This window comes from Artemia sp. Qi Xiang Cuo, chromosome 1 (assembly GCF_049724085.1).
Source record: "Artemia sp. Qi Xiang Cuo chromosome 1, ASM4972408v1, whole genome shotgun sequence".
Classification (NCBI taxonomy): Eukaryota; Metazoa; Arthropoda; class Branchiopoda; order Anostraca; family Artemiidae; genus Artemia; species Artemia sp. Qi Xiang Cuo.
This window is the reverse complement of record NC_142794.1, coordinates 1,247,484-1,260,172: the sequence shown is the minus strand read 5'-3', so window position 1 is coordinate 1,260,172 and position 12,689 is coordinate 1,247,484. Positions and strand designations below refer to the sequence as shown.

General features: G+C 35.9%; 1 long non-coding RNA gene across 1 annotated transcript in view; it reads left to right on the top strand.

Annotated features, from left to right (window-relative positions):
• Positions 1-12,076: 12,076 nt before the first annotated feature.
• The window catches only part of LOC148955883 (uncharacterized), a 74,842-nt gene continuing 74,229 nt past the window's right edge, over positions 12,077-12,689 (top strand). Inside the window, exon 1 of the long non-coding RNA XR_016142086.1 lies at positions 12,077-12,201. This is a non-coding gene — a long non-coding RNA (uncharacterized LOC148955883). The remainder of the gene's footprint in view (positions 12,202-12,689) is intronic.

Genomic DNA, 12,689 nt, shown 5'->3' with positions numbered 1-12,689 from the left:
TTCTATATTCATATATTTTTAATACGTGTATTAGGGGGCTCGCCCCCCTAGTCAATACCTCGTTCTTTACGCTAAAGTTAAAATTTTGTTCGAATTCTTTAAAAATGACCCTTAATCACAAAGGCCGTTACTTAGAATAAATAGCTCTTATGAAAGTACTAAAAAATCTTTGGCTTAAAGAGCGAGGTATTGAGTAGGGAGTTAACCCAATCATACACTTAATATTTTCTGTTCGTTTTAAGTTTTTATGTTACTCCTTATTTTCAGTTGGAAAACTTGTTTTTTTTATTTTTAATGTCTGATCTTTTTTTAAATAATGCTGGGAAATCCGGCACCCCCTTCATAGCAGTGTCCCTTCCCCCATGAACACTTCCTTCATGGAAAGATCCTTCCACATAACCCCCGACCCACCCACTCCCCCACTATCACAAAAAAATCCCCACTAAAAACGTTTGTATACTTCAGAATAACCAATACTATATGTTAACATTGTGTAAAGTTCATAACTTTCAGCCCCCCCCCCGGGGGACGTCGGGGGATTAAGTCATCCTAAAGGACATAGTTCTTATATTTTCAACCATGCTGAACAAAACGGCTATCTCAAAATTTTGATCAGGTGACTTTGGAAAAAAATGAGCGTGGGAGGAAGCCTAGTTGCCCTCCATTATTTTGTCACTTAAAAAGGATACTAGAACTTTTAATTTCCGTTCTAATAAGTCCTCCCACGATATTCTAGGACCACTGGGTCGATACGATCACCCCTGGAAAAAAAAAACAAAAAAAAACAAACAAATAAACACGCATCCGTGATCTTTCTTCTGGCCAAAAATACAAAATTCCACATTTTTGTAGATAGGAGCTTGAAACCTCTACAGTAGGGTTCTCTGATACGCTAAATATGATGGTGTGATTTTCATCAACGTTCTATAGCTTTTAGGGGGTCTTTCCCCCTTTTTTTCAAAAATCAGCCAAATTTTCTCTGGCGCGTAACTTTTGATGGGTAGAACTAAACTTGATGAAAGTTATATATTCGAAATCAGCATTGTAATCTCATTCTTTTGATGTATCTATTGGTATCAAAAACCCGTTTTCTAGAATTTTGGTTACCATTGAGCCGGGTCGCTCCTTACTTACAGTTCGTTACCACGAACTGTTTGATTAAAAAAAACTTGTTTTTTTTTTAAGTTAATCATGAATAATTTTATCTTGTCTAAAAAACAAAAACCAATACGGACCTAAAACTAATTACAACAAAACAATGGTTTTGTTTTGCCCTTGTAGTTTGATGTTTTGACAAATAATATCACACTGTTCAAAATATATATCATTTTCAGGGAAATGCAAATGACACTCAAGCCGATTAGATGATTTGAAGGCATTAGAGGATATAAAATTTTATTAAAAGAAAAACAACTTCAAATCAAGAAACTGCCTAAAGCTTCTGCACAACTTTTTGACCGATAACAGAATCAGTAAAGGTACTAAATACAAACATGACACTACAAACTCAAGAAAGAGAAGTCAGCAAGAGTTAACTTAATTGTGTGGCTTCGTCGTTCGAAGAGTTTTGAGTCCTGAGTTATTTTAGACTTCCGGATCTGTCAAAAGTTGCTGAGAATAACTCCATACAAAGGCGTCACTTATGAGGAGAAGCACCCCCTCCAATAGTTTGGTGACTAAAAATAACTAAGCCGGTAAAAATGCGGCACGAGATGTCACGATTTTTCAGTGAGAAAAACAAAGTAAATGAGATAAAAAGATGAATGGAAGACGACAACCACTATAATAATCAGTCGGGTGACATTTCATCCTCAGCTGGTAAATGCAACGATTTTACCAACTCAATTTTTAAATTAGTTGAACCTAAAATTGCAATAATGAACCCCCTAAGGCAAAACACAGTATATAGCCTATACCAAGGCTATATCCATATATATATATATATATATATATATATATATATATATATATATATATATATATATATATATATATATATATATATATATATATATATATATATATATATATATATATATATATATATATATATATATATATATATATATATATATATATTGTACCAAGAGCCCGTCGACTTCGCCACCGGGCCTCTGTACTCGGCACTCGGCAGGCTTCTATATATGGATTCTCATTCCCGCTTGTCTTCTAAACGCAGACAATTTGAGCCTTTTCTTGATGTCAGGACGTCCAAATGAATCTTAAGTTAGAAGAAGTGCCTTTGTAAAATCATGTTTTTTTTTACCTTTAACTTTTGCCTTAGCTTGTCGTGTTGTCATTATGAAAGACATATCGCCGAACCTTTGTTTCTTTTAATTATTCAGTTGGTGGGACAACACTTCTTTTTCTTCCAGCGATTTATGTAGTCCAAGTTTTTGATTTTTGAAGGTATGGTAGGCATTGATGAACTTATCCATGCTAAAAACCAAAACTCAATCATCATCGCTATCGTTTTCAATTTGTTTGGTTCGTTTAACCTCAGCTTATCTTTCGTCATTATAAAATACCTATCGCCGAACCTTTGCTTTTTTAGCAACGGTATGGTAGGCATTGATGACTTATCCATTTCAAAAACCCAAACCCAGTCATCATCACTATCGTTTACAATTTTGAAACGTTTTGATTCCCGCTCTCGCTCACATGCTTGGCGTCGCATGTCTTCTAACCGTGTTTGTCTTTGCTCTTCATTTTTATTTTTGACACGCCGCCGCTGTTCTTCCAACCGCGTATGTATTTACTCTTCATTTTTATTTTTGAATCACTCACATCCTCGGTGCCACATGTCATCTAACCACGTGTGTCTTTGCTCTTCATTTTTATTATTGACACGCCGTTGGTTTTCTTCTAACCGCGTGTGTCTTGGCTCTTCATTTTAATTTTTGACACGCTCTAATTGTCGTTTCCGTATATCTTCTAACCGCCCGTGTCTTTGCTCTTCATTTTTATTTTCGACAAGTTTTCGGATTTTGATTACTTCAGAAAATTTAGCAATGGCCTTTGCTTTAGCTGCCCATATTGGTGTTGTCGTAATTTATGGTCCAGGTTGTTGATTTTCACATCTTATCGGGTTTGATATTTCAGGTGTTCCTTCCTAAGAATCTTCATTTATAGTAACTGCAACTGCCAACTTTCGTTTTTTGGGCCTTCCAACAGACATTATGTTATATAAATAACTGTTGTGTTAGAAACTCAACAATCCTCTTTGTAATATACCAGACAGCGAACGAGAGAATTCTTATGTTATTTTATAAGAAATATTCACGTGATATGCTACAACTTCACTTGGTGCTACGTGCATAAAACTCCATTCCGGACTCTGTACAGTTTTTCTTTGACTTTAGACCTATCTAGATGGATTTTTATATGCGAGAAAATACCAAGATACCAATTTTCCCGAAAAAAAATGGAGCCGTTTTCGAGAAAAAAAAAAATACATACATACATATACAAGTATTGTTCACATATAAAGGTAGTATATATATATATATATATATATATATATATATATATATATATATTATATATATATATATATATATATATATATATATATATATATATATATATATTTATATATATATATAACATTTGTTGAAAAGGATGTCGGATTTAGCAACCTTATTGTGAAGTAAGACTCTATTCCATATTTGTGGCGCTTGGGGATCCAGAACCCCCTGTGAATTCCCTGTGTAGTGGGAAAAGGGTCAACAAATGTTACCAGAACAGTAACCAGAAGGTTTTTTTGGATCTCAGCCCAGCTTAGTGAGAGATGGCATTTGATGTGCTATTGTTGTCTTTTTGAAGGCAGGAATATATTTGTGTCATTGAGGGAGGAGGAAGGGCCGCCCTAATCTATTGTTATCTATATATCCTTTAAAAGATTCGTTGGATTTCATTCAAGCGTAAGCCGATAACAGTTAATGTCTATAAGCAATGTGTTATTTATAACTTTTTGAATTGAGGGACCTATTTGACCTCTTTGAGGAAGAAGGTTGCATTTTTGTGACAAGGATCTTTCCGAGGAGGGGCAGTCCCAATCTCCTGTTGTCAAGACTTCGTTCAGAAGGGACCGTTGAATTTTTCTGAGCCAGTCGGCAGTATCAGTTAATGTCTTTGTTTTCTACCTCCATAAAGGTGAAGGAGGGAGTGGCTCCCTACATTTGGTCATAAGCGCGTTTACATGTAGGTACGTTAAATTTCAGCCACAATTGAGGGAGACTAAGAACTAGACTCATAGTTCTGCGTCTTTATGATCTGCATTGATTCCTGCTAACCGAAAAGGGTATCAACATCTCTTTTTATCAGCCTAATGACTAGGCGGGCAGCTAGAATCGATTCGATAAAATTCGATCAACAGCTGCTATTTTGGTCCGAAGTGTCCTTGGTTGATTGGACCTCAATGAGGGAGGGACTGAATTCTTAGCATTTACCAGTGGCAGATCCAGGGGGCGACCCCTAAAATAGTCTAAAGTAGTGTAATTTACTTAATTGACGCAAATTTGCGTTAATTAAACTTGCTCTTAACGCAAGTATATCGGATCAACCCTTTTTGCCCCCCTCCCCCCATAAGAAAAAATCCTGGATCTGCCCATGGCATTTACATTCACAAGGAAGGGCCCACAGAATATCTATTAAATTTGGTAGAGGTTATAGAAACTGGGACTTTTGCACCATTATAGAGTTCAAGTCAAATCCAATAGGAATTTTGCTTGGATTGCTCCTAATTGCCACAGTGGGCCACAGGCTCGCATTTCCTACTGTTCTTCACAGACCCTTGGTAACCGATTTCTAATTGTAATTTTTGTTCGTTTTAGACCTCATTTTTCATTCATAATTCTTTCCGTTCGTTTCAACTTCATATTTAAGCAATTTTACGTTTTAAATTATTTCTGCTTCCTTTTCAACTCACTTATAGCTTTCGTAGAAAACTTTATTTTGTTTCAGAGGCATTCAGGGACCTCTGCATTAGATCGCATGCCATTCGTGCATCATGGCTCCATGGCTCGAGCCTTGGAGTCTTCGACATTTCAAAAACATGATATATCTCCAGTTTAAAGTAGCCTGTCAAAAGTTACTAGCATAGACAAATTTACTTAATTCTAGGACGGGGACCTTACCCCCTCCTTGATGCGCCATCAAATTAACCAAAGCAAATACCCTAGTATGAAGGCTTCAATCGCCTTTCTGCATAAGATGTAAATTTCTCCATCTGGGTAACTCTCATTGTCATTACCACAGTCTTATCAAAGACGTGCAGTTACAAGTCCTGGAATATTTTAATGCCAAGTGGAATTATCTGATTAGAATAAAAAAAGAAGAAGCCAGAGAAAATTAGAAGACAATAAGAAGAAAACAGGAAAATAAAAAAAAATACAAAAAAAAAGAAGAAGAAAGATAACACATCAGAGATTTCCACGCAAAAAAGTGATTTTGCTTTTTGTTCAAGGTAGGGGGTTTTATGTTTCCTGGGTGGGGTTTTTAACAATGACGATTCCAGCCCGGCACGTACGCTGGAATTTGTTTCGGGGTGGGGGGGGGGTTCAAATCCATTAAACCCATTACTCTGTGAGAAAAATCAGAAAATTATGGAAAAATTAAAAAAATCGTGAGATTTCGGAGGGGGGCGCGGTCCCAGAGTCCCCCCGTCCCCCCCCCCCCCTGCGCACGTACCTGATACCAGCGGTGTACTTTAATTTGGATCTGCCATTTTTTCGAGGGGTTTCACCTTTTTTTAATTTATGTAATTTTGTTTTCGCAACAATTTTTTTCTCAAAACACATTTTAATTTTTTTTGGTTACTATGGGCTAGAGTTCGTTCTGTACTAGGTTGCAGATATAGCTACACCATGATTGACATAATAACATTGATATAATGTCTTTGTGACCTTCTATTGATATAATGATATAAATTGATTTCATATAATGGCTATAGTAATTGATGAAGCAGCTCAAACTCACTAAAGGACAAGTAGCGAAAACTGATAGAACTACCGTCTGGTCTCTAGGGCTACCGTCTGGTCTTTTGAGCCACCGTCGGCTCCAGAAAATTACTTATAATTCAAAAAACATATAATACCCTTGTCTACCCCCATTCTACTTTGAATTTTGAATGATTGTAAACAAGGGCATAAGTTTGTGAATATGTGGAGGGGAAGGGGTAAATGTATTTTTTCAAAATCTAATAGGACAATTTTGATAGTTTTCAATTTTTTCAATGATAAATACGAAACAAAAAAGTATTCTTCACTGTTTGATTACTTGATCAAACAGTTTGTGTTAGCGAACTGTAAGTAAGGAGCGCTGCGGCTCAATAGTAACCGAAACTCGAAATTAGTAGCCGAAGATAGAAACATCAAAAGAATCTAATTTTGAATCTTATTCAAAATATATAAGATTAAAGAAGTTTAATGTTACCCATCAAAAGATCCGAGCCTGAGAAACTTTGCCCAATTTTTGAAAAAGGAGGGAAAGACCCCCCAAAACATCAAGTGATCTTAATGAAAATCATACTATCAGCTTCGGCATATAAAAGAACACTAATGTAGAGGTTTCAAGCTCCTGTACAAAAACGTGGAATTTTGCATTTTTTGTCAGCACAACTGCGCGTTTATTTATTTATTTTTTTATTTTTATTTTTTTTCCAGTGATGATTGTATCGAACCAGTGATCCTAGAAGATCGGGAGTGAGCTCATTTGACCAGAAATAAGAAGCTTTACTGCCCTTTATAAGTAACCAAAAATATTGGAGGGTAGCTAGCCCCCCTTTAACGCCTCTTTTTTTCCCTGATATAGTCTGATCAGAATTTGAGAGAACCATTAGGTTTAACATAGTCGAAAGATCCAATTACTATGTCTTTGAGGATGACTTGACCCCCCCACAGCCATCGGGGGAAGAACTGCAAGCTATAAACTTTGCCCATTGTTTACATATAGTATTGGTTATTGGGAAGTATATAGATATTTTTTTTTTTTGGGGGGGGGGGGAGGGGGCGATTTTTCCGGAGGGGGGAATTTAAATGGAAGGATCTTTCTATGAAGGAATTTTTCGTGGGGGAGGGGAAATTTCGATGGAGGGGGAACCAGATTACCCAGCCTTATTTTAAAAAGGATAAGAAAATAAACATAAAAAATAAGTTTTTTCAATTGCAAGTATGGATCAATAATAAAACTTGAAACGAATGTAAATTAATACGTATAAGAAGAGGGTTGATCCCTCCACAATACCTCGCTCTTTACGCCAAAGTTTTTTTTAGAACTTTTAAAAAAAGCTTATTAATTTAAAGAGCGGCCCTTGTGTTTCAGGGGTTATTTTTAAATAATTGGGACATGCAGTCAAAATTTCACGTAAAGAGCAGGGTATTGAGAAGGGAGCAACCCCCCTCGTATACGTAACAGTTTGTGTTCGTTTTAAGTTTTAATATTGTTCCTTACTTTCAGTCGAAAAAACTTTATTTTATTTTATTTAATAGCAACCAAAGACAAGCATTCGAAGAACACTAAATTGTAGCTTTCAACCTTGTGTATAAAAAATAGTATTTTTGAATTTATTTATAAATGCATAAATGCCATTTTTTATTTATAATTGTATAATTCAATCACAAGCACTTGTGATTGAATATACAAGTGGGATTCACGGCAATAACAGCTTCCAGTTTTAGTGCCAGCTTCAAACAATAAAACAGACTACGCTATCAATATTCAGTGACATTAATTTACAGAAATTAAGAGGGGGGGGGCAAGTTATTATTTTTCAAAACCTAGGGGAGGTGGGTAAATTTGGCGTTTGTCACTTTTTCAATGAAAATACTGAAACAGTTCTTTCTTAGAACATTTCTCAAAAGAGGTTGTTTTTTTACAAATCTAGGGGAGGGGGCAAAAATATATAAGGGAGAATATACCCTCCCCAAGTAATGCCGCTGAATATATTGCAATTTTTGATCATCAACAAAATAACAATTTAGACCAAATTAGGTTCGAATTCCTCTTGAAAGCTGAAAAATTACATAAGATATTTACTTTATGATTATAAAATGGGTGAAAACAACGCCCTGATAAAGTTCAAATGACTAAGTGAGCCTGACTTCTCCCAAAATGAAATCCTATAAAGTTTTCTTTTCACCTCCTGGCAGCATACTTTAGGAAATGGCTCGGCCCTCGATTCTCTTGAAATTACCTTTCACGCTTTGTGGTTATTCTAGAGGGTTCTTCTGAAGGTTTCAGATAAGCTTATCTGGACTATAGTTGAGGCTTTCTTTGGGTAATTAGGGAGGATCAGCATACACTAAAGCCCAAGTATTTCACGCTTCCTATAATTAAATTTTCCTCCAAATTGGTCGAAAGGAGGCTGGGTGCCTACCGAGGCTATATCAAGGGGGAGGCTACCACTGCTACCAAATTTGACATCTCACTCTAAAAAAATTGTCCGACTCGCAAAACAGTTACAAAAATACATTTAAACAAACTTTTGATGCTTTTTATAAGGTTTTGTGTATCCCCTTCCCCCCGAACAAAAATATCGGATGTGTCCTTGATGCCTAAGGATGACCCTAGTGACACTTAGAACATTCCTAGTGACATCGTTGATGAAATGTTGCCATTTATAAACAATTTTTCATTTTTTTAGGGGTAATGTGAAACGTTTTGAACTCCTCGTACACGTATCCTGGTTCCATCACTTGTATCAGAAGATTAGCTTCGGGTGAGGGTCTGACAGACGACAGAATTATGTTTTTAGACACAAATATTTGCAATTATATTTTATTTGGTGTTTGTTTTTAACATTTACTAAATTCTCTAAAATGCTTTCAGATAATTCACAGCAGTGACTTTCCCGTCGTGCTTAAAATTGTTAGGGGAGCATTTTGAACCCCCCCCCCCATACACTCATCCTGGGGTCGTCACTTCTATCAGAAGATTACTGGGGAGTGGGCTCGGGGTTGGGGGTCTGGCAGTCAATTAGATTAGGTTTCTAGACACAAATTTCTTTAATTTTGTATTATTTTTGTGTTTGGTTTGTAATGTTTACCAAATTCTCTAAAATGCTCTCAGACGATTCCTAACAGCGAATTTGTCCTCGTATATAAGTTTTAGGGTTAATACGATCCGTTTTCAACCCTAAACACGCTTATCCTGGATCCGTCACTTGCGTCAGAAGACTACCCGGGGGCGGGTGTCTAACACTAGAAAAATTTATGTTTCTAGGCACAAATATCTGTAATCTTCTGATTACAGATTAATATTAATTAATTAATAATATTAATAATTAATAATAATTAATATTAATAATAAAATTAATATTAATATTCTGATGTTTGTTTGTTTTCTATTTACTAAATTCTCTAAAATGCTCTCCGACGATTCCTGGCCGCAAATTTGTCCTCGTATACAAATTTTTCGGGTTGATCCAAACCGTTTTAAACCGCAAATACAGTCATCCTCGGTCCGTCACTTGTATCAGAAGACTGCAGGGGGTAGGGGTCTAACACTCGATGAAATTATGTTTGTAAGCACAAATATTTGTAATTTATATCATTCAGGTGTTTTCTTTGTTTAATACTTACTAAACTCTATAAAGTACTTTCAGGCAATTCCTTGCGGCAATTTTCCCCTCGTGTTCAAAATGTTTAGGGGTAATGTGAACCGTTTTGAACCCCCATACGCTTCTCCAGGGTCTGTCGCTTTTATCAGAAGATTATCTGTGGGCTGACACTCGAAAAAATTATGTTTCTAGGCACAAAAATCTGTTATCTTGTAATATGCTGATGTTTTTTTTATTTACTAAATTTTCTAAAATGCTCTCAGACGATTCCTAGCGGGAATTTCCCCGCGTGCTCAAAATTTTTAGGGGTGATGTGAACCTTTTTGAACCCCCCATAAATCCTCCCTTGATTATACTTTTTGAACCCTTGATTATATTTTGCAATTTATAAACAATTTTTTCAAAATTTTCAGGGATTATGAGCTCTAAAGCGTTTTAAATTTTATAGGTTCTTCCAGGGTCCGTCACTTGTATCAGAAGATTACCTGGAGGTGGGGGTCTGACATCCGATAAAATCATATTTGTAGAAACAAATATCTTTAATTTGTATTATTCTGGTGTTTATTTTTTAATATTTACGAAATCCTCTAAAACGCTCTCAAACGATTCCTAGCAGGGAATTTCCCCTCGTAATTAGTCTTCCCCCTTAATGAAAATTTTTTGAACCCCCCATAAATCCTCCAGAGTCTGTCACATGTATCAGAAGATTATCTGTAGGCTGACATTCGATAAAATTGTGCTTCTAGGCACAAATATCTTTTTATCTTTTATCTTGTAATATGCTGATGTTTTTTTTTGTTTTTTTTATAAATTCTCTAAAATGCTCTCAGACGCATTTCTCCTCGGTGGAAATTTCCCCCGAGTGGGAAATTTCCCTTAGCTGGGAATTTCCCCTCGTGTTTAAAACTTTTAGGGGTGATGCAAATCGTTTTGAACCCCCATACACTCATCCTATGTCTGTCGCTTGTTATATCAGAAGATTAGCTGGGATATCTGATAACTTCAATAAGAATAGGTTTCTAGATATAAATAACTGTAATTTTATCTTGTTCGGGTGTTTGTTTTTATAATATTTGCTAAATTCTCTAAAATGTTCTCAGATAAATTCTAGCAGTGGTTTTTCTCTCGTATTTAGACCCTCCCCCCCATGGGCGCCCATAAGCTGAATTCCAGGGGGGGAAATCTCGTCTAATTGACAATTTTAATGCTATATAACAGAAATCTCAGAAAAAAAAAATATAAGGCAGCATCATTCAGCCAGAGGAGGGGTGTGCCCCCTGTCCCTCCTCCCGCTTTATGGGTGCCAATGCCCCCCCCCCTTTAATGAAAACTTGCAACATAATTTGGCTACTTTCAAATAAACTAGCATCAAATAATAAATTGACCGACTCCGTCAGAGTCATAAAAAATAATAAAAATTATTATTAAAAATGATTGTGTTATTAGGCTATTACTAAAAATTTTAGATTATTAAAAATAACTATAAGTTATCAAAGTAACTAAAATAATAATTATTATTAAGAATGATAAATCAAACAATAAAACATATTCAAACGTCTTGAACTCCCTGTCTGGAAGAGAGATGGTAGTGACAGATGGCCTAGCGATATCCTTGATTATATTTTGCAATTTATAAACAATTTTTCTAAATTTTTAGAGATTATGAGCTCTAAAGCGTTTTAAATTTCCATAGGTTCTTCCAGGGTCCGTCACCTGCATCAGAATATTACCTGGAGGTGGGGGTCTGACATCCGATAAAATCATGTTTGTAGAAACAAATATCTGTAATTTGTATTATTCTGGTGTTTATTTTTTAATATTTACGAAATCCTCTAAAACGCTCTCAAACGATTCCTAGCAGGGAATTTCCCCTCGTATTTAGTCTTCCTCCTTAATGAAAATTTGTAATAATATTACTTTCAAATTTTGAAAGTAGGCTAATATCAAACCCCTTCTAAGACTTTTGTTCGGGAGGGGGGCGAAAAAATCAGGGGGGGGGGGTTACAAAAATTAGAGTGGAGGTACAAAAATTATTGCCTATCTATGTTTATGTTTTCAGAAAATTGTTTACATTTATTTTTACGCATTGCACAATATAAGTTCCAATTTAAATGATTAATTGCACATATTTTAACGTCTTAAATCCGCTGTCTGGAAGAGAGATAGTCATTACCAGATTTTTCTCAACACCCATTTTCTTTATATGGCTCGACTTGTCCGTTAGATATAAAAACAGTACAATTCTTTAGTAATGAATATATACCAGCTTTGCAAATTGTTTCTCAACTAATTATGCAGAACAAAATCAATGACGTCACAAAATGAGCCAATCATAATCTAGATTGAAAACTTGACTCCGCCCAATTGGCAAATTTTGGGGATTTGCAAGTCCCTTAGATCTAAGTCCACCAGTGTTTGTTGCTAAGAGGTGAATAGATGGATTAAGAGTTCTTGCATATTAGTATATGCCCGAGGTTGATTGTGCCTCTAAGGGTTTTACTAGATTATACCCTTAAGTTCAAGTGTCCTCGCTCTAGTTGTACTTACGTGTTACTGGCGCTAGTGTCTTACTTCTATTAATTTTGGGGCTGACTAATGCCCTGTTTTTTTTTTTCTTCAAATCTTGTTCTTGGAAGTTTATGGTGAGAATTTTTCTTATCGATGGTAGCAGGAGGGGATACTGAATTAATGTTGGGGGAAGGTGCCAATAGAAATTTGGCTCCCGTATGGGTGTTTTGGCCCCTCCTCATTGTTGGGGGAGGCTCGTGCCCCTAAAACCACCCCCTGGGTGATAGTGCCGCTTTTGGAAGCATGATACAACTGTAATCAGTTGAATCGGGGGGGGGGGGGGTTGTGCAAAATTGGAAATTGATACAAAGTTAGAAATATCGGTTCTTGTCAATTAGCTGGAACCCACGCAAGAAGTCAAGTTTGGCTAATGCTAATGAAATAAAACAAAATATGATGAAAACATAATAGTTTAGAAGGAAATTTGGGCTAGCCTATATATTTGCACATTAGGGGGTTGGGGGGTAAAGCATAGTATATATTAAATACGTAACCTAGCCTAACCTAAACTAGATACCTTTTTTCCCCCTAAACCCCAAAAAACAAAAGTTTAAATATTGTA